This window comes from Octopus sinensis, linkage group LG4 (assembly GCF_006345805.1).
Source record: "Octopus sinensis linkage group LG4, ASM634580v1, whole genome shotgun sequence".
NCBI lineage: Eukaryota > Metazoa > Mollusca > Cephalopoda > Octopoda > Octopodidae > Octopus > Octopus sinensis.
Window position 1 is genome coordinate 75,992,015 of NC_043000.1, and position 20,705 is coordinate 76,012,719.

The following is a 20,705-nucleotide window of genomic DNA, read 5'->3' on the forward strand; positions in this document are numbered from 1 at the left end:
TTCGGCAAAAGAGACCGATAGAATAAGTACTAGGCTTACAAAGAATAAGTCCTGGGGATCGATTTCCTCGACTAAAGGCGGTGCTCCAGCATGGCCGCAGTCAAATGACTGAAACAAGTAAAAGAGTAAAAGAGTAAACGAGTAAGTCCATTCTCTAGAACAAGGTAGCAGTCCATGAAAAGTTCTTAAAATAAATGTTTAAGTGAAGTTAACGTTCTTTGTGTATTTCCGAATGGTTAACTGGTGTCTTCCACGAAGCAACTGCTTTAATTTCAGCACACGATCTCAGATCAAAACAATTCCTATGCAAGTACATCTCTCCCCACTCCCACACACATGAATAAATATGTGTGTGTGTGTGTGTGTGTGTGTGAGAGAGAGAGAGAGAGAGAGAATGGTATGCAGGTCTGGGTTTGCTCCCGGACATGGAGCGTAAATGTTATGATTATAGTCGAAATGTCTCACAACGAATCATTTACTTTAAAATCAAATTTACCTATTTGTCACTCCAGAAAATAGCTTCATACTGAACTAGGAACTAGCATATTTTGATATGTGTACTTTAATACTTTATGAAAATTTCGAAGGGTATATTAGTTTAACCCCTTCCTTTTTCGATAGTCATATTTAAAGACCTTAAGGCAGCGAGCTAGCAGAATCGTTAGCACGCAGGGCAAAATACTTAGCGACATTTCATCCGTCTTTACGTTCTGAGTTCAAGTTTCGCTGGAGTCGACTTTGCCTTTCATCCTTTCGGCGTCGATAAAATAAATACCAGTTGAACACTGAGGTTAGTGTTATCGACTTACCTCTCCCTCGAAGTTGCTAACCTTGTGCCAAAATTTGAAGTCAATATTTAAACACCTTAACATAGAGATATGATATATACGTCTGTATGTATATATGTGCATGCATATCTTTCTTAATTATGTCATTTCTGCTTTCCCTGAAGGATGTAGTTTCTAATAAAGTAAAACGACACTATCGCTGGAATTTCAATAACAATTTGGATATCGATAGGCGTTACATGATGAACTAAAGGAAAGCCTTGTAAATTTTTGCTATTTAGCTTGTAAAATGTACTTGCGAACAACCTATTTGTTGATGACTTTATTTGCCTGAAGTACTTGCTCTTTGAGATTGTTAACATTTGCTAACGGTAAGAAGCTTACTTCTCAATCACATGGTTCCGGGTTCAGTCCCACTGCGTGGCACCTTGGACAAGTGTCTTCTATTATAGCCTTGGGCTGACCAAAACCTTGTGAGTGGATTTGGTAGACAGAAACTGAAAGAATCCCGTCATATATATATATATATATATATATAAATAATATTTATGTGTGTGTGTGTCTGTGTCAGCGCCTCCCCCGCTATCGCTTGACAACCGATGCTGGTGTGTTTATGTCCCCGTAACTTAGCGGTTCGGCAAAAGAGCCCGATAGAATAAGTACTAGGCTTACAAAGAGTAAGTCCTGGGGTCGATTTGCTCGACTAAAACCCTTTATGGCAATGCTCCAGCATGGCCACAGTCAAATGACTGAAACAAGTAAAAGAATAAAAAAATAAACGAATACCATAATGCACCAAGAATTATGGGTATAAATATAAATTTATAATCAGTCTAAAGATGCTACATGTCTTGAAGCAGTTATCTACAAATATTCTCTTTAGAAGAGATGTTCATCAATGTCGGGTTGTTTACCAGTATGAATGCAAAAGTAAGTTTTTCTTGTGCAAATAATTGTATCAGATCTTTTACGTTTGCATTTTCGCAGCTGAGTTGAAATTTTGCTTACACTGGAAATAGATTAGGGATTTCTGCAATAAAATAAATACTACTAGGAAATAACTCGGCCTAAAAATTGAATGGGTAACTCTGTTGACTATCATTCCAATAAAGAAATTTAAATTTATAAATTAAACAACAAAATTGTGATAGATATATGTTTTATTTATTTTTTTAATTATTTTTTCAGTATCACGATTATTGAAATTATCAAAATAAATTAACAGTTCTTCATCCGTACTGTCGTTTCTGCAATAAAATAAATTTGCAAGAAATTAATATATTTATCGGATTGGGTATACACAGTGAATTTCAAATTTTAAAAAGTTAGTATATCTAAGTACAATATAAAATTTAAATTTCAAAAAGTGTACATTAGATTAAATGTCACATGATTATACAACAAAGTATTAAAAATTCATCAGAGCCTCAGATTTTAAAGCCCAGTTCACACACTCATAAACTATATACAGTGTCACTCATATCCTGAAACGTGACACTGTATATAGGATATTTTACAAATATATCTCCAAATGGTCCATATTACTATTTAAACAGTTGAATATATACATAAACATGAATATTTGTAACATTAAGAGCAATGTCGTGCAAAACATGTATTAGCGATTTGACATAAGTGAAAATTTGGCATAAATGAAAATTGAAAGTTAACTATTTACTTCCATGTATATTATTAAATGTATGCATTTATAAGAAAAAAAAACTTAGAAGACAACAATTGCTTTCTTCGAGACATTTCTAAAACATTAAAATGAACAAGTTCGATTGATGATTGAAAAGTGATCTCTAGTGCCATTTGGTTCATTGCATGAATCCAGTAGTTTGATAACATTCCAGTTTGTATGCTAAATACCATCTAATTGCTGGATGATTATTTTCTGTTTAATATGAGAAATAAAATAGGGGTTACAAAGGGTAAAGAATGAATTAAATTTGTTACGTTAGGGATAGTGAAACACTAACAAAACATTAATAAAACACTTTACTCCCCAGACTATAACAATCATATTTGGTACACTTGACCTTCCCATTTGAACAGTCACAAAAATTGCATTTATCATGAGTCATGAACATTTCTCCATCTTCCTAAGATTTTCCATAATACTGGCATGTCGGGGGACAATACTTTTTAGTACAAGCTACTTAACCAAACTGTCCACATCTACAAGTATTGCAGCCATCTTTGAATGTTTCACCGACAGAATAAGATTTTCCTTTGTATATGTAGGGCTTACTGCATAAATTTTGTTCACAATCCACTCTTCCATCGGAGGTGCACTGACATTTGTTGCAATCATTATACCATACAGAACCAATTTCATAAAGCTTACCGTTGTAATTACAGGAACAATGAATTTTTTGCAGCTAACCTCACCATTATATTGACAAGTACAAGTATTGCAGACATCTTTGAATTGAGCTCCGAAATCATAAACTCTATTTTTGTAAGTGCAAGTACATGTATTTGTCGTGCAGTCTACGCTACCATCGGCTTTGCAAGTGCATGTATTATAGCCATTTTTAAATGTTGTACCAATTTGGTAGGTGTTTCTATAGATTCTTAGAACACTGTACTATACCGCTCGGTAAACATTCACACTGATTACAATCTTCATGAAATTTATTGTTAATGTGATAAATTTGTCCTTTACATGTGCATTTACATGGCTTGCCTGTACAATCAACTTCTCCATTGTATAGACATTTACAAGTATTGTAATCATCGTTAAATACTGCTCCGATATAATAAACCATATTTTTGTAAGCACAAGTACACAGATTTGTTGTGCAGTCTACAGTACCATTACTGTGCACGTATTACAATCCTTTTTAAATGTAATACCTATTTTGTAGGTGTTTCCATTGTACATACAGTTACATGGGTTACTAGTACAGCTTACTTTACCGTTCTCTTCACGCGTACATGTATTACAACCCTGTTTAAATGATTGACCTACACTATATATCTGGTTGTTATAAGTACATTTACAAACGTTCGTAGAACGTATCCAATTGATAAACATTGGCATTGGTTGCAATCTTCCGAAAATTTATCAGCAATACGATAAGTTTGTCCTTTATGTGTACATCCACATGGTTTATTTGTGCACTCAACTTGTCCGTTATGTTCACATTTAAAAGTATTGCAATCATCATTAAATTGTGCTCCGAAATTATAAACTCTTTTATTGTAAGTGCAGGTACATTGATTTGTGGTACAATCTACAGTACCATCGGCTTTGCATGTGCACGTATTACAGTCCTTTCCAAATGTATTACCTATTTCGTAGGTGTTTCCATTGTATATACAGATACATGGTTTATTTGTACAGCTTACTCTACCGTTCACTTCACACGTACATGTATTACAACCCTGTCTAAATGATTGACCTACGTTATAAAGTTGGTTGTTGTAAGTACATTTGCAAACGTTGGTAGAACATTGAACGTAGCCAGTTGATAAACATTGGCATTGGTTGCAATCTTCCGAAAATTTATCAGCAATTCGATAAGTTTGTCCTTTATGTGTACATCCACATGGTTTATTTGTGCACTCAGCTTGTCCGTTATGTTCACATTTACAAGTGTTTCAATCATCGTTGAATTGTGCTCCAAAATCATAAATCCTTAATTTTTTAAGTACAGGCACATCTATTTGTTGTGCAGCCTACAGTACCATAAGCTTTGCATGTGCACGTATTACAATCCTTTCTACATGTAGTACCTATTTGGTAGGTGTTTCCATTGTATGTACATTTACATGGTTTGTTAGAGCACTGCACAATACCGCTTCTTAAGCATTCACATTGGTTACAGTCATTACTAAATCTTTGTCCAACTCGATAAGTCTGTCCTTGGTAAGTACATTGACAGATTTTCTTTGTACATTCTAACTGACCGTTGCCTCTACAATAGCAAGTGTTACAATCCCCTTCAAATTTCTGGCCCACATTTAATACTTTTCCTCTGAAGTAACACTTACAAATGTTCTTTGTACATTTAACCTGACCGTTACTTAAACATTCGCATGTATTGCAATCATCAGTGAAAGTTTGGCCGTTTTGATATCGTACATTTTTATAATAACATCCGCATCTATCGCTGTTACACTGTTCCTGTAGTTTGGCAAGTGCAAGTCTTACAGCCATCTGTAACTTTTGTTAGAGACTGTGAACAATAGAGTGCAACCCCTCCACTCCTATTATATGAAACCTATAGCTTCAAAATATGTTGTTCACAAGAACTCAGCTTTGTCACACAACATGAAAATTAATATACTGATAGCAGACTTAGGATAATGAACAACGTGTCCCCACTATGCGAAACCTATGAAATGAAAAAAACATATACAGAACTGCATGCACCGCATGCAGTTCTCTGGATATGATAAGAAAGATAGGGTTCCAGTATACAGGGGTGCTAGTAAGAAATTAGATAACATTATACTTAATGATACAAGTGGTACTTGCCCTAGATATAGAAACAAAGACTGGAATAGGATACAAAGAACTTGTGACAAAGCAAATTGGGCGAACATGTGGTATAAAACCGAAGAATATCAAAGAGTGATGTTTATAGAGGCCACAGCCCATAGAACTAGCCCGTAGATTTAGGAAAGCTCTGAAGAAAACCAAAATCAACATTAAGATTGTTGAAAACCAGGGAACTCCATCAGTTCACAACTATGTAGGACGTACCCCTTTGAGAATACCATATGCATCAATGATAACTGCATGACATGTAGGATTAGCCCTGGCATTAACTGTAGAACTCGAAATGTAGTTTACACCATAAGATGCATAAAAGGTGCTTGTAAAGACATGAACATGACATACATAGGAGGGACATCTAGGAGCATTGCGGAACAACTAAATGAAAATTCGAGACAATATGACGACAAAAAGCAGTCCTCCGTACTCTACCAGCATACAAAGGACCAACATGAAGGTAACCTGGGTCAACTTGACATCTGCATCTTATCCAAGCACCCAAAGAACACTCAGACAAATACGGGAGTAAGTCCTCATAAATGAAGCTTCCCCTATACTAAATAGGAAATATACATAGCAGATATCATATTCCCATACATACAGTTTACATAGGTAGAGTAGAATAGTTAGTGTGCTATTATGTAGATGTATGTATGTATGTATGTATGTATGTATGTATGTATGTATGTATGTATGTATGTATGTATATGTGTGTGTGTGTGTGGGTGGGTGTATATATATATATATATATATATATATATATATATATATACATATATATATATGTTGATAGATGTATGTATGTGTGTTTGGATAGGTGTATGAATATATATATATATATATATATGTGTGTGTGTGTGTGTGTGTGTGTGTGTGTGTGTACATGTATGTCAGCATATGGATATGAATGTAAACAGATCAACATACAGACGGAGAGTTACATAGCTTATATGAACAAACAAGCACACATACGTAAATGAAGACTGAAACATTACCATATATACACACACACTTTATTTCACACAAGGACACATATGGAAATACACGTCCACACATATAGAGATACACATCCATACATACAAATAGGGTACATAGTTGCAAAACACACACACACACACACACTCAGACATGCACACACAAGGAGACAGAGGTACACACAAACATATACAAACACACACACACACATACATAAAAACACACAAACATGGCCTCGCAAACACATGGATATGCAGTATACATACATACAAATGTATACACATAAATAGATACATATGCACACACACACATACACGCATACTAACACATGCGTACATACATACATGCATGAATGTATAGGCACACACACACACACACACACTGATCCACTCTCATACGCACAAACAAACAAAAAAGAACGCAGTGCGCGTAACGGACAGTAAAAACTATTGAAAAGGTTACAAGACGCAACGAAAATTTTACAAAAATAAAAAAAGAAAGAACTGGAAATTTTACCGGTGAGTGTGTTAAATTATAAGGCACCCAAGCACAAGAGAATATACTTTATTTATTTATGTGAAAATATGTGAACATGCACATATACGTGTATGTATTATGCATGTGCATGTGTATATGTATGTGTGTATATATATATATATATATATATATATATATATATATATATATATATATATATATATATATATATACAGATATTTATTTGTATGTTACATGCTTTTATACATCATATATCATATATCATATTAGCGCTTTCGTCCATCTAGTGGAGTCGTCAAATTTCTTCTAATATAAAATACCTGTACATCATCTCCAAACCTTCTAACACACACACACACACACACACACACACACACACACACACACACACATATATATATATAATATATATATATATATATATATATAATATATATTATTTTTATTATCTTATTTTATGAGTCTGAGGCCATGCTGGTGCACTGCCTTTCCTGCATCCGAGGGTTTTTCCAGTATTGCTTCTGGTGAAGTAGCGAGTTGGATGTTGCAGCTCTTCTTTGTGCCTCCTGCGGCGGCATGGTGGGTTCATCCGGTATTGCAGATAAAAAACTGTCTAGACGTTTTTTGAAGACTTCCATATCTACATCTTACAGATCCTTGATGTTCTCAGGTAGGGCATTAAAAATTTGTGATCCCTTGAATCCCAAGCTATTACAATGGTTCGTATCCTCGATGAAGATGGGACCTTTGGTACTGTGCAGTACCGTCCAGTTCGGGGATTGTTGTAGATTTCTATTCCGAAAATTGGAGCTAGACCCTCCATTATTTTCCATATGGAAAAAGTAGAGTGCGAGTTCCTTCAACCTCTCCCAGTAGCCCATGTGTTTTGCTGAGTCTGTCTTCTTTGTGTAGTGGCATTGCATCGCCACTAGTTCTCACAATTAATTTTACACTCTGTGGGGACCACAGTTGGGAGCAGTAGACCAGACGACTGATTACAAAGGTTCTCCAAAACAGAAGCATTGTCTCTGTTCATGGTCCTGAAGGATATAAAGATCCAATCTGCCACCCACCTGCATAGTGTTGCTATCTGAACAATGTGCACATGGAAAGTTGCATCGTTGCTCATATATGTATGTATGTATGTATGTATGTATGTATGTATGTATGTATGTATGTATGTATGTATGTATGTATGTATGTATGTATGTATATAACGGGAAGCTTACGAAAATAAACAAAAGACGAAGGTAGGTGGAGTACAAACAAACAATTGTATTAGTGTGGCGCTCAAGAATAGAAATAAAACAAGTCTTTTACGTTTCGAGCCTACGCTCTTCAACAGAAAGATACACAGAAAAGAAACACGGAGAGAAACAAATACATACATACATATATATGTATGTATGTAGTATATATATATATATGTGTGTATGTATGTATATATATATATATAATATATATATATATATAATATATAATATATATATATACTTATATATATATACTTATATATATGTATATACATATATATATATGTATATATATATATATACTTATATGTATATATGTATGTATATTATATATATATATATATATATATATATATATATATATATATAATATATACATACATATATGTTATATATATATACTTATATGTATGTATATATATATATTATACATATGTATGTGTATACATATGTGTGAAAGATACACAGAAAAGAAACACGGAGAGAAACAAATACATACATACATATATATGTATGTATGTAGTATATATATATATGTGTGTTTATGTATGTATATATATATTATAATATATATATATTATATATACTTATATATATATATACTTATATATATGTATATACATATGTATATGTATGTATATTATTATATATATATACCTATATGTATATATGTATGTATATATATATATGTATATATATATATATATATATATATATAATATATATATACTTATATATATATATATATATATATACTTATATGTATGTATATATATATATATACATATGTATGTGTATACATATGTGTGATTATTCATTTTTATACTTTTTGTTATCTAAGTATATGTTTTTAAAAATATTTTTTAATTTTCATTTATGATTTGGTTTATATCTATTATTGTTTGAATTGCATAATAGTGGTTTTTCTCTTATTTATATATTATATATTATATATTCATATTGTGAAATTTGATTGAATGCTAAATTGAATTTTCCCTGTAAGTTTGGAGTTATACTCGCTAATATTATTATTATTATTATATATGTGTGTATAAATATATATATATATAAGTTCAGCAAAATTTAGATTTAAATGAATATGGTACTTAAGTTAGATGAATATGGTACTTAAGTTAGAATATGGTAATTAAGTAATTACTTCTCTTCATAAAAATAAATCACCTTCTACTAAACCTATGAAAACCTTTCTTCTTGATTACTCCTCTTCCAGTTTTCCTATCATATATATTTGACCCCTAATATATTCACTTGATTAATAAGACTTTTGTCCTCAGTTAATGAGTATTATGCCTACTCATAATAAGTGATAGATTTTTCTCCAAAATGAATAAATATTTATAATTTCTCCTTTAATCCAACGTATCAAAATATTCAAAATCTACCAGCTAAGTATAAAGTTGATGTATATAAGTATAAAAGAATCTCTGTACTCTCTATAAGTGGTCACTGTGACCATTTGACATTGACCTAGTTTTCCTAATACAAAATCTGTTTGCCAAATAGTAGTATACAGCCTCTGTAGCATTACAACCCTCTCTTTACCTTAATTTCTTTATATAGAACTTTGACATCTATTTCACCCCTGTTTCTATTAATAGAAAATCTTTCTTGTCTCCTTTCAATTGATCATTCTTCCTAAACCTTCTAGTAGTTCAAAACAACTGAATATTCTGAATATTCTTCAGTCAGTTGATAAACTCTACTACCTTAATGTTCTTTAAATTTAAATCGACATCTTTGTCTATATATCTACCTTCTCTATAATGTTATCAATTGATATGAAAATTATGTATTAATGGAAAACCTCTATTAATGGCTGATGATTGCTCAACATTTTAAACCTGCTGTAATACTTACAACATTTAATAAAATGATGTAGCGTGTAATGATCGTACCAAATCACTGAAGTTATTCTTGTTGCTTATTTTGATTATATATATATATGTGTGTGTGTGTGTGTGTGTGTGTGTGTGTATGTGTATGTGTGTGTGTGTGTATGTATGTATATATATATATTTGTGTGTGTGTGTATTATGTATATATATATATATTTGTGTGTGTGTATGTATATATATATATATATGTGTGAGTGTGTGTATACAGTAATCTTTCGACTTCAAAAACCTACCACATAAATATTTAAAATCTAAAAAAAACATAAATACCTATCGGCTGCAGAAACCTGCGATATACTGAGTGTACGATAGGTGAACAGCGTAGAGGAAGACAGGCAGATAGGATTAAGGAGCTAAGAAGGAGCTGGGGGAGATTACGGCGTGAAGGCACTGGCTATTTGTAGTAGCTCGTAACGGTATGTTTGTTTATGTTTTGATGTGTTAAAGAAGGAAAAAGAATTGTTGAAATGTAAAAGATTGATGTGAAAAAAGGAGGAAGAAGTACTGAATTAAAGAAATGAGATTATAAAGAACATTGTGAATTGTGTTACAGAGTTGTTGAAAAAGGAAAAGACTCTAATGTAGAACATTGAACTCTGAACTATATTGCATCAATTTGAACTGTATCGTTAATGTGAACATTATTTGTTTTAATTTGATCTGAACTGTTATCTCCGGTCGCCGGTTGCCGAGTTCGCTGCCACCTTCCCTCACCGAATTCTCTCTTTCCGTGGCGAATTCTCCGTTCGACGGAGCCTGGTCAATCGTCGTCGCTCGACTTGGTAGGGTCCCGAGTTTCCAAAGAGTTTGAGCGACGGCAGGTGATTCGTAACAACTGGTGTCAGAAGTGGGATTGTCCTGATTGCTGCGGTTGGTCGGTTGTTCGCTATGGATTCGGTGGAGGCACGAACTGGTAGCCAGACTGGAGGGGAAGAGATCTCGCTTGCCTTGATTGTAGAGATGTTGAGGGGCCAGATTACGCAGACAAACGCATTCTTGGAAAGGATGGATAAGAGGCGACAGGGCCTGTGGGCAGATCAGCAAGAGCTTGAGGTTGCGGATGGGTCAGCTTTGGAGGATCGGTGTTGGACCGGGGATAGTGACGGTCCTGTGTGCGGAGATTGCCCGTCAAATGAAGTGGAAAGTGAAGAGTGTGGGTCGGCGGAACCCTGTGATGTTGGACCTGAAGTGGATGTTGCGGAAACTGAAGCAGATGTTGCTGAGTCTGATGCTGAGAAGCCCGAAGAGCCTGCTGAGTGTGTGTTGTCTGCTGCTGTTGTTCCGTGTCTGGAGACTTTGGCATCTTGACCCCTGTCTTTCGGGACTCAGGACGAAGAGCTTGTGAAGTCTGGAGCTAATGTCACTGAGTCCAAGGAGCCGGCTGTGTGTGTGGTGGCCGCTGCGGTTGATGTTCCGTGTCTGAATCCTTTGGTGTCTGGAACCCTGTCTCTCGAGGTTCAGAGGGACTGTATGGTGCCCACTGTGGAGAGGCCACAGGTGTGGATGGACTGTCGGACGAACGTGCGTTCTGGGAAGCCTTCGGTGCAGAAGCTGGTAACAAGGAGGACCAAGCCTAGTGGTGAGGCGAGACGGCGGCGAACGGTGGTAGGACCACAGAGGACGGGAAGACTGCTCCAGTGTTGGGTGAGCTTTGTGGTTGATGGCTGCTTGGGGCTGGCGAAGCCCGACAGGCAGTACATAGCGAAAGCTCAAGTGAGGGTCGGGTGGACCCTGGTAGAGGCAGAAGCTGACAGAGCGCTGGCTGGGTCAGCCGATCTCTTGGAAGTGGCACAGGTGATTTGTAGAGGACAAATCAAGGAATCGTGCCAGATGGTGAACCAGCGGCAGGGCCAGTTCTGCCAGTACAGTAATACAGTCGAAGGAGTTGGTGGTCTACCGATGCAGTTGCGGAGGCGGTCCGCAGGGAGTCGCTGGTGCTTGGTGGCACTCGGATGTTGCGGAAGAAGCAACCGTTGGTGAAAAACGCAGGACGTTGGTCGCATGGACCCAGTTCGGCTGCGAAAATCGAGGAGGTATCGGCGACAGGGAACAGTGGAAAGGCGGAACGGTCTCTGGTCGTCGGCCATTATGGCGCAGAACGAAGACGGCACAGCAAGGTGCTACGTGGGCTGTAGAGCGCTGAGGGAGGTGGTCACTGTGAAAGATTGGCCGGATCCTGCTTGTGTGAGGGAGCTAAGGAACTTCCTCGGACGGTGCGCCTATTGTAGGCGGCTCGTGGGAAGCCTCGTGGTCTTGGCGGAGCCGTTACCCAAGCCGCAGAGGGAAGATGCTAACTTGTGGCCGGTGGTGAAGTGGTGGCCGTGGGAAGCGAGACCTCCGGAAGAGAAACCACCCAAAGAGACCTCCAGTTCCTGGAGCATCTGCTGGAGCTCGCCCTCGGAGGTACGGGTTTAGTGTGCTTCTGTCGGGTCGACAAAGCTTAGGGAGGGGATTGTCATATGGGGGGGGGTCAATTCGGAAACAGTGCTATGACCTACTTTTGCTGGGTTGTAGTCTTGAAATCTGGGATATAAAGTTATTGTCCTTTGTTCTGCCATTTTCACGAAAGAGTAATGACTTTCGGAGAGACCTCTGCCCTTTTTCCGGTCAAAGAAGATATATAAGCTGGCAGATTCGGTAGCACGGCGGGCAAAAGGTTTAGTGCTCAAATTCTGCCGAAGTCAACATTGCCTTTCATCCTTTCGAGGTTGATAAAATAAAGTATCAGTGGAATACTGAAGGCAATATGATCGACTAGTCTCCTGCCCCCAAAGTTCAGGCCATGCGCCTATAGCAATAAGAATTATTGTTGTTGTTGTGCAAAAAATTAGGCAGCACACGAGAAACCCATGCTACTTTTATGCTAGTAAGCCTTTTCAATAATGCTGTTCATTTTTCCTTGTAAGTCGTCTAAAATTGTTGTTTATGCTTTTCGAAAGTGATAGCGCACTCGAGGAGACACTCAATCTCATGTTTTAAGTATGCCCGTTCCAAAATTGTGCTTTGTTGCTGAGTTCGGCTCTCACCGAAATCAGCTTTGCTGTTCATCTCTCTGGGGTCGATAAAATAAAGTACCAGTCAGCTAATGGGATCCATGGTATCGACTAACTCCTGCCCTTCAGAACTGTTGGAGAGACGAGTGAGTCGATTGTGCTTGAGTGGTGGTAGTTCGAGACAGACCAGTTCCCAGGAACAGAGGCCATTAGAATAGCGATTGAAAAGACAGAGGGGAGCCATTGACATTAACTAAAATGGAGGTGGATAAAGACTGAGTGAAAGCGCCAGATATTGGAGTGTACTCGATAGTGACTGAATTCTAATCAGTAGTCTTTGTCTCGATGCGTCCAAGATGTCATCACGCAAAACGGTGTCACTGTTTTACTTGTGGGAGTAGTACTTATTGTGGGTCTCAAGTCAGCCTTGTAGAATGACAGCACCCGCTGGATTCTAAAGTGTATTCAGGTTCCTAAATAGAAGGGCTAGACTTTGAAAAGCGATCCTATAGATGCTAAGGATGTACTTTTGTCAGAAACCAGGGGAGATCTTCGGTAGTAGTGAAGCCAGGCATTTGGAGCGACGGTGAGGGCTCTAACCCAATGTGGCTATATAAATATAGAGAGATAGGTATAGATGTATATGTATACATATACATACATGCATGCATATATGTGTGTGCGCATGCGCGTGTATGTATATTTATATATATATATATATATATATATATATATATATATATATATATATATATATATATATATATATATATATATATATATATATATATATATATATAATATATATATATGCACGCGCGCACGCACACACATATATAATTTTTTAAAGTTATCTCTACAGATTTTCTATAGAAATTAGAACCAACACTGAAAAGTGTCTTAGGTAACACTGATATTTTAAATAACATGCATGTTGAAGTTAGTTGTAATAACACTAGTGTTGATAAATTGTATGAAATAACTTTAAAATGAGAAAGAAATGAATTATGAATAGCGATAAAATTTACTTACAGCTGTAGCTGTTCACATAAGAAATAGCTACTATTACCGGTAGCACTTGGTACAGCATGATGACCAATTGGTTTATCTTTTCTTTCTGCCTCTTAAGGACTGGTGAGTGTTGTTTTTCCGAAACAAGGACAGGCTTGACAAACGTCTCAAATAAACGCTTGGTTGGGCCATTTTACTTATGATAAAAACAATCGTATCAGAACTGTTAAATAATTACGTGGTTAAATAATTACGTGGTTAAATAATCACGTGTCAATCAATGGTTAAATAATTACATGGTTAAATAATCACGTGTCAATCAATGTATTTATAAACAACAATGCTATTAACAATATAATTTTTTAAGAATAAGTAATATTCATTGATCCTGAAAATGCAAATGACTCCCAACAGGTTTTCATTTAATTGCTGAGAATATATTCTGGTCATTAAATGTCCGCTCCCAACGATAACAAAAATAATTTACCGCAGGTTCACATGTTTTACCATGCTATTTTTTCTCTTGGCGAAATTCTTTTATCTTTTTTAATTGTTTTGTACACAGGACACATTTACACCAACATTAATTCTAAGTAATCTGTATTCTGATATTCAAATCAAATATATATTTTCTTACAGACAATTCATTCCTATATTGTCTTTACAATTTGTGACATTTATTTTTTTTTCCACTCCCTCCATGCGGCAGCTCAGGAAAATTTCGGCCAGAAAACTATGAAGACGGGTACACTTTTATATAAGAATGAAATCTGAGAAATGAGTTTTAAATGTATTTATTATACAAATAAATAAATTCGAATGTCAGTTTTTAATGTAATTCTAAAGTAGCAATAGATAAAGATAATGGAACACAAAAGCAATTCTTCTGTTTCGGTGTTTTGCCGTAAAACAAAGGAAGATATCTTCGAGTCAGATTTTCGTAACATCATTTAATCATAGAATTCCGTAGACAGGTCTTGATCATCAGCGGCTTGAGAAAAACTCGTTTACAGCCCACAATTTGCTACAAATTGTTGTAACGCTTACTGGCAGTGTTATGATATTTGAAACAGTTTGAAGAATTCAACGAAGGGATCTCTGTGGATTAAAAAGTAACCAGTATGATCAATGAATTCAAAATGCATGACTTCCGCTCAACTTGACGCATTTCAAATTGTTTAAATTCAACTAAAATGTCTTTGAGTTCATGAATGTTGATTTTCGGACTTGAAGAAGGAAAGGCTCTTCATGATATTAGTTTCTTACTAAAAAGTGCTGTTGGAGCTCTAGGTAAATCAGGTTCTAAAACAGGAACTATGGTCTTACGGATACTTTAATCTCGTGAGACCAAGGATGTTCGCCCGGAACAACTTGCTTCAATCTTGTTGACAAAGCAGCATCTGATACAGTGAGAGATAGTCTTAGCTATAATAATTACATTTAAAGGGACTGTCTGTCCGAATTGCTCTGGTGCTATATTTCCGTTGGTTTTGCTTTTCTTGCGATGTGGCCTAGACAGTAGATGCGTCGTCGGTTGTAGCAGTATGAGGAGATTGTGTATCTGAGCACGAGTCAGGACCTCACTTTTAGTGATTCGATTGGTCAGTTTGATGTTCAGAATCTGTCTCAGGCTGCGTAAGTCGAAGGCAGTTAGACACTAATCTTGTTGGAGTACATTCTTCAGCCTCCATTGCTACAGAGCAGTGTGTTGAGGACACAACCTCCGTAGAATGTAACTTTTTCTATGCACCGATAGCATACAGTTCTTCAACACTTTTGCTGTTAGCTTAGCTAGTAAGTAGTATTGATATTGCTCTTCCAATACGTCACTTGTTCATAGACTGTAGAGAGAGAGTTTGTGATGGTAGAGGCAATTAGTGGACAGCCTCTAAAAGGGGGCTGATTTTGTGACTCAAACTAACTAGATCCAAGTACAGTGAATACCATCCTCCACAATTTGCTACTCAAATGAAGTACATATGTATTTCAACAATTTCTATCAAATACACTCTCTTTCTTGAGCATAAAATTCCTCTTCCCGAATGACAATAACTTATATGTCAGATTGTTGCACAAGTTCTAGCTGTTTTGATAAGGGAAATCGGAAAGGTTTGAAATTATTTCATCGGCATTTACTTGTAACAAAGAGCACTCTTTCGGTAGACAACATGTTGATCTCATAAGTGTTGCGTGGTGGAAATGCAATTACCAAACTTTCAATTCATTATTTCATTTTTTTTTTTGTTTTTTTTAAATTTGCATTTCAAATTGTACATCTGTACTCCCGACTGGGTACAAGCGCATATCTAAAACGACTCCAAGGGTCAAAAGGGGGTCTTTGGCCAAAATGGGTTGAGGACCTTTGATCTACCTGATGTCCATAGATACTACGGACTGCACTGTAATCATCCCAGGAATGTAAACTATGATCTTAAGAAACAAGCAATTTGTGGAAATGCATGTACCGATGCATTAAAATATTTATAATTTCTATCCAAGGATTATTATCATCATTACTATATTTATCTTCCATAATATTGGCAAAGCTCGATGCGATCCCAAAAAACTGGTATCGTCACTTGGCATCATTAGGCTGTAGCCGGCATAATAGAATAAGAGTTTTATATGCATATTCGAAATGTTTCCCGTAAACGAACTTAAAAGATATATATATATATATATATAAAATAAAAAGAAGCAACAGGATATGCGACTGTTTCAAGCGGCCCCATTTAAATTGAACGACGCAATTATTACATCAATTTAAATGCACGACTTTCCTCAGCTGCATAAAAAGAACTTCCAAGAAAATCCTGTTGTTAGACTAATTTGCCCGACTAAGTCCGATATAGATCGACTTAGCAAATCTATTCTGGATACTATACTATTCCGAATAATTCCTAATCTTTCTTTCAGACAATGGTTTGATACGGATGAAGTGATATATTGATTTAAATCCATTGAAAATACACGTAATTATTTTTTTATTCAATTTGATATTAACAGTTATTATTCTAGTATATCTCCTATTCTTCTCTAGTTTTTGCAAAAACCTCTCTCATAACTAGGGATAAAATTGACATTGTTCTTTTAGCTAGGAAGACTATTATAGAATTTGATGGTAAGCTATGGACAAGGTCTGATACCCCTGATAATTTCGATATATCTATGGGCTCGAGTGATTCGGCTGAAAAGATATGCACCTACTTGGTGCATATCTTTTAAGGTGCCTCAATAGTGAAATCCCTGATTTGCAGGGAGGTTTATATAGAGATGATGCTCTATTTATTATCCCTAGCGACAATAAATCAGTCAGAAAGAATGAGAAAAAAATTAGAAATTTTTTTTTTGAACTTCAACTCAGGTATTATGTTTGAATATGGCACAAAAGTGGAAAATTACTTAGACATGACATTAGACATTACTCAGGATTATACTACCCCTATAGGAAACCAGGTCAAGTTACGAGGTACGTGAACAAATTATCAAATCACCTCACCTGATGTATTAAAATCAGCGGTTCAAAGTATTTCTAAGAGAATTACAAACTTGTCAGCAAACAAAGACATTTTTAATACCCATTTCCACCACTACAACTTCGCTTTGTCTCAGGTAGGATACGATAATGAAATTACTTTTCTTAGTCCTGAAAGTACAGCACCTAATAATAGTGGAAGTAATGAAATTTTAAATGACAGAGGGATTACAAACTTACTTGGTCGGGAAAACATACCAACTAGAAAAGCATCTAGCAAACCCATCAATTCAAATTTAAAAAATAGGCAACAACAGAAAATTAGATGTTATAACAAGTAGGCATTTTTGTTTAGATAATAAGGGTAGTGAAGGGAACGAGCGAGTTGCTCCACCTTAAAAGGATAATAAGAATACTGGTAATAGAGACATACCTCATAATCAAGCCACGATTTTGAGAGGCGTTGAGAGAGCAGGTAGATTCCGCCCTTACATACGCCGTAAGTCTGATAATAAGGACTTCATCTAGTATAACATTCCTTACAACTGTGCCTTATCCACAAATACATATGGGAAATTCATGACAATTTTACAAAAAAATTTCCCTGCTTCCCATAGATAAAACAGAATTTTTTCCCGTAAGACAGTTAGAATCTCATATTCTACTCTCCCCAATATGGGTACCACCATAGCAAGGTTAAATAGAAAGAATCTTAAATTTGCAAGAGGTGGTAATAATAATAATAATAATAATAATAATAATAATAATAATAATAATAATAATAATAATAATAATACTGTCAACACTAACTTGAACCCCTACAATGTGAATAATAATATTAATGGTGACGTGGAATGGATGTTAATGATACTACAGTTGAAGGATGGAGTGATAATAACAGATACGAAAATAATACATACGATAGTAGTGGTAGGTTAATATTAATAGTGATAATGATAATAATTATATGAATATCTTTATATATAAAAGTAAGGTTGTGTGTCTGTCTCCTACGATTTAGATTCCTAACTACTCCCACATTTTGCGGTGCAGTTTAACCAAAACCGGGTATCTTATAGTCGTGATTCATATCGAGCCCTTCTGGGTATTAGCGCGCGTCTACGATGAGTCTACGATTTTAAAAAAATTTACCATAATTTTTTCCATTTTAATGCATTTATATAAGTATAAGGGAAGTAACTCTCTAAAAATGTCTACGATGAGTCAACGATTTTTTTTTTAAATTACCATCATTTTTTTTTCCATTTTTAATGCATTTTTTTGCTATTTTTTGGCTATAACTCTCTAAAAATGCTTATATAGTTATTTCCCTTACAAACCCGAGCAACGCCGGGCGATACTGCTAGTCATTAATATTAATAGTATAATAATGATATGAATATCAATAATATTAATAGTCGTAATTCTCCTAGTTGCAATTGTAGAGTTAAATCCTACTGTCCGTTATTAGGCTGATGTCTAATCCAAAACGTAATCTATAAGTGTACAATTACAACTGTGGCTGGTAGCTTTATATACATAGGATGTTCTATAAGTATGAAAAAACGTATTAATAACCATTTTTCATCTCAAACATAAGGCCAATTGTTCGTCCTTATCTAGCAAGATTTGGGAACTGAAGGAAAGCTGAACTGAATTTAGCCTTAAATGGGATATTATAAGGAAAGTGTAACCTTATAGAGATAGTCGATACGGGTGCGAATTGTGCTCTATGGAAACTTATGAGATTTTTAAGTATAGGGACAAGAGCAACCTGATTAATAATAGATTAGACCTAAGGGTATCATACGTACATAGTCACCTGGACATTTAAATATTTTCTAAATTAGCGTTTAAAGGTGTTATACTTGAACCTAGATAGGGGAAATTAATTTTTAGTGTCATATCTGATGTGAACTTACCCCCTAGTATTATATATAATAAAATCATGGGATATTGAGTTATATGGTGAATTAAAATGCATTGCACATATTATAAGCTATATGGTATAGTATATGGAATGCTACATGTAGTTACTATCCTATGAATAATCCTGCCAAGTTAGTCTGACTTCATCATGTTTTTGGTGATTAAACTATTTATTCCTTTCTACCCTACTAATCATATTATTTATTTTGTAATGGCTTTTATGTAAGTAAGCCTCCTTATTATATACCCCTGTGAAACTTTAAAATCATGTATGTAATAAAGGTAACTTTATAACTTATAAAATACCCCTTCGGTCTGAATACCTCCTACTCCCTCACTACTACCATACGTATTGTGAGAATATCTTTATCGCTCCCCTACATCAAATTTTAATACTCTGTCTCTTTAAAATGTAAGTTATATATATTTTCTTACTATTCTCTATAATTTCTTATTATTTTGTTTTCTTATATAGGCGCAGGAGTGGCTGTGTGATATGTAGCTTGCTTACATGGTTCCGGGTTCAGTCCCACTGCGTGGCACCTTGCGAAAATGTCTTCTACTATAGCCTCGGGCCGACCAAAACCTTGTGAGTGGATTTGGTAGACAGAAACTGAAAGAAGCCCGTTGTACATATTTATATATATATATATGTGTGTGTGTATATGTTTGTGCGTCTGTGCTTGTCTGGTGTATTTATGTCCCCGTAACTTAGCGGTTCGGCAAAAAAGTGACCGATAGAATAAGTACTAGGCTTACAAAGAATAAGCCCTGGAGTCAATTTGCTCGACTACAGGCAGTGCCCCAGCATGGCCACAATCAAATGACTGAAACAAATAAAAGAATAAAGAATTATTTTGATACCTTTACCTATTAACCTCTTATCCCTTATAAGTTGTTAATATTCTTAAATAGAGTTATAAACTTTCTAGTTACTTAAACCTATGAGAATTGATTATAACATACCCATAATAAAGTAGAAATGTTTGTGTATATTTGCAGATGAGCACATAGTTAAATATGTGTATCTGTGCACAACTTTTTTTCTGATTCTTAGCTTATAATTAATATATAAATAGCATGATTTATCGCCCCAGTATCCTATAAGTAAATACCAGAACAGTCTTTATAGATACCACCTGATAAGTAAATAATTAAATACCTGTATGAATATTAAACTAATTCTATGTAATCTTCCCTTTCTAATGTTTAAAATTGGTATATATACACATTTATCTATCCTGGTTATAATATCGTTTTTAATAATCTTAAATTTTATCTTTATACAATATAATAATATTGTTTATATACAATCACCCACAGTACTCCTTGATAATTTCCTCTGTATTAACATCAT

General features: G+C 35.2%; 1 long non-coding RNA gene across 1 annotated transcript; it reads right to left on the minus strand.

The window, feature by feature from the left end:
* Positions 1-1,930: 1,930 nt before the first annotated feature.
* LOC118763018 lies at positions 1,931-14,120 on the minus strand. Its single transcript, XR_004998770.1, has 2 exons — positions 13,966-14,120; positions 1,931-2,035 (listed from the first exon to the last, which is right to left on the minus strand). It is a non-coding gene; the product is annotated as an uncharacterized LOC118763018 (long non-coding RNA).
* Between the last annotated feature and the right edge of the window lie 6,585 nt (positions 14,121-20,705).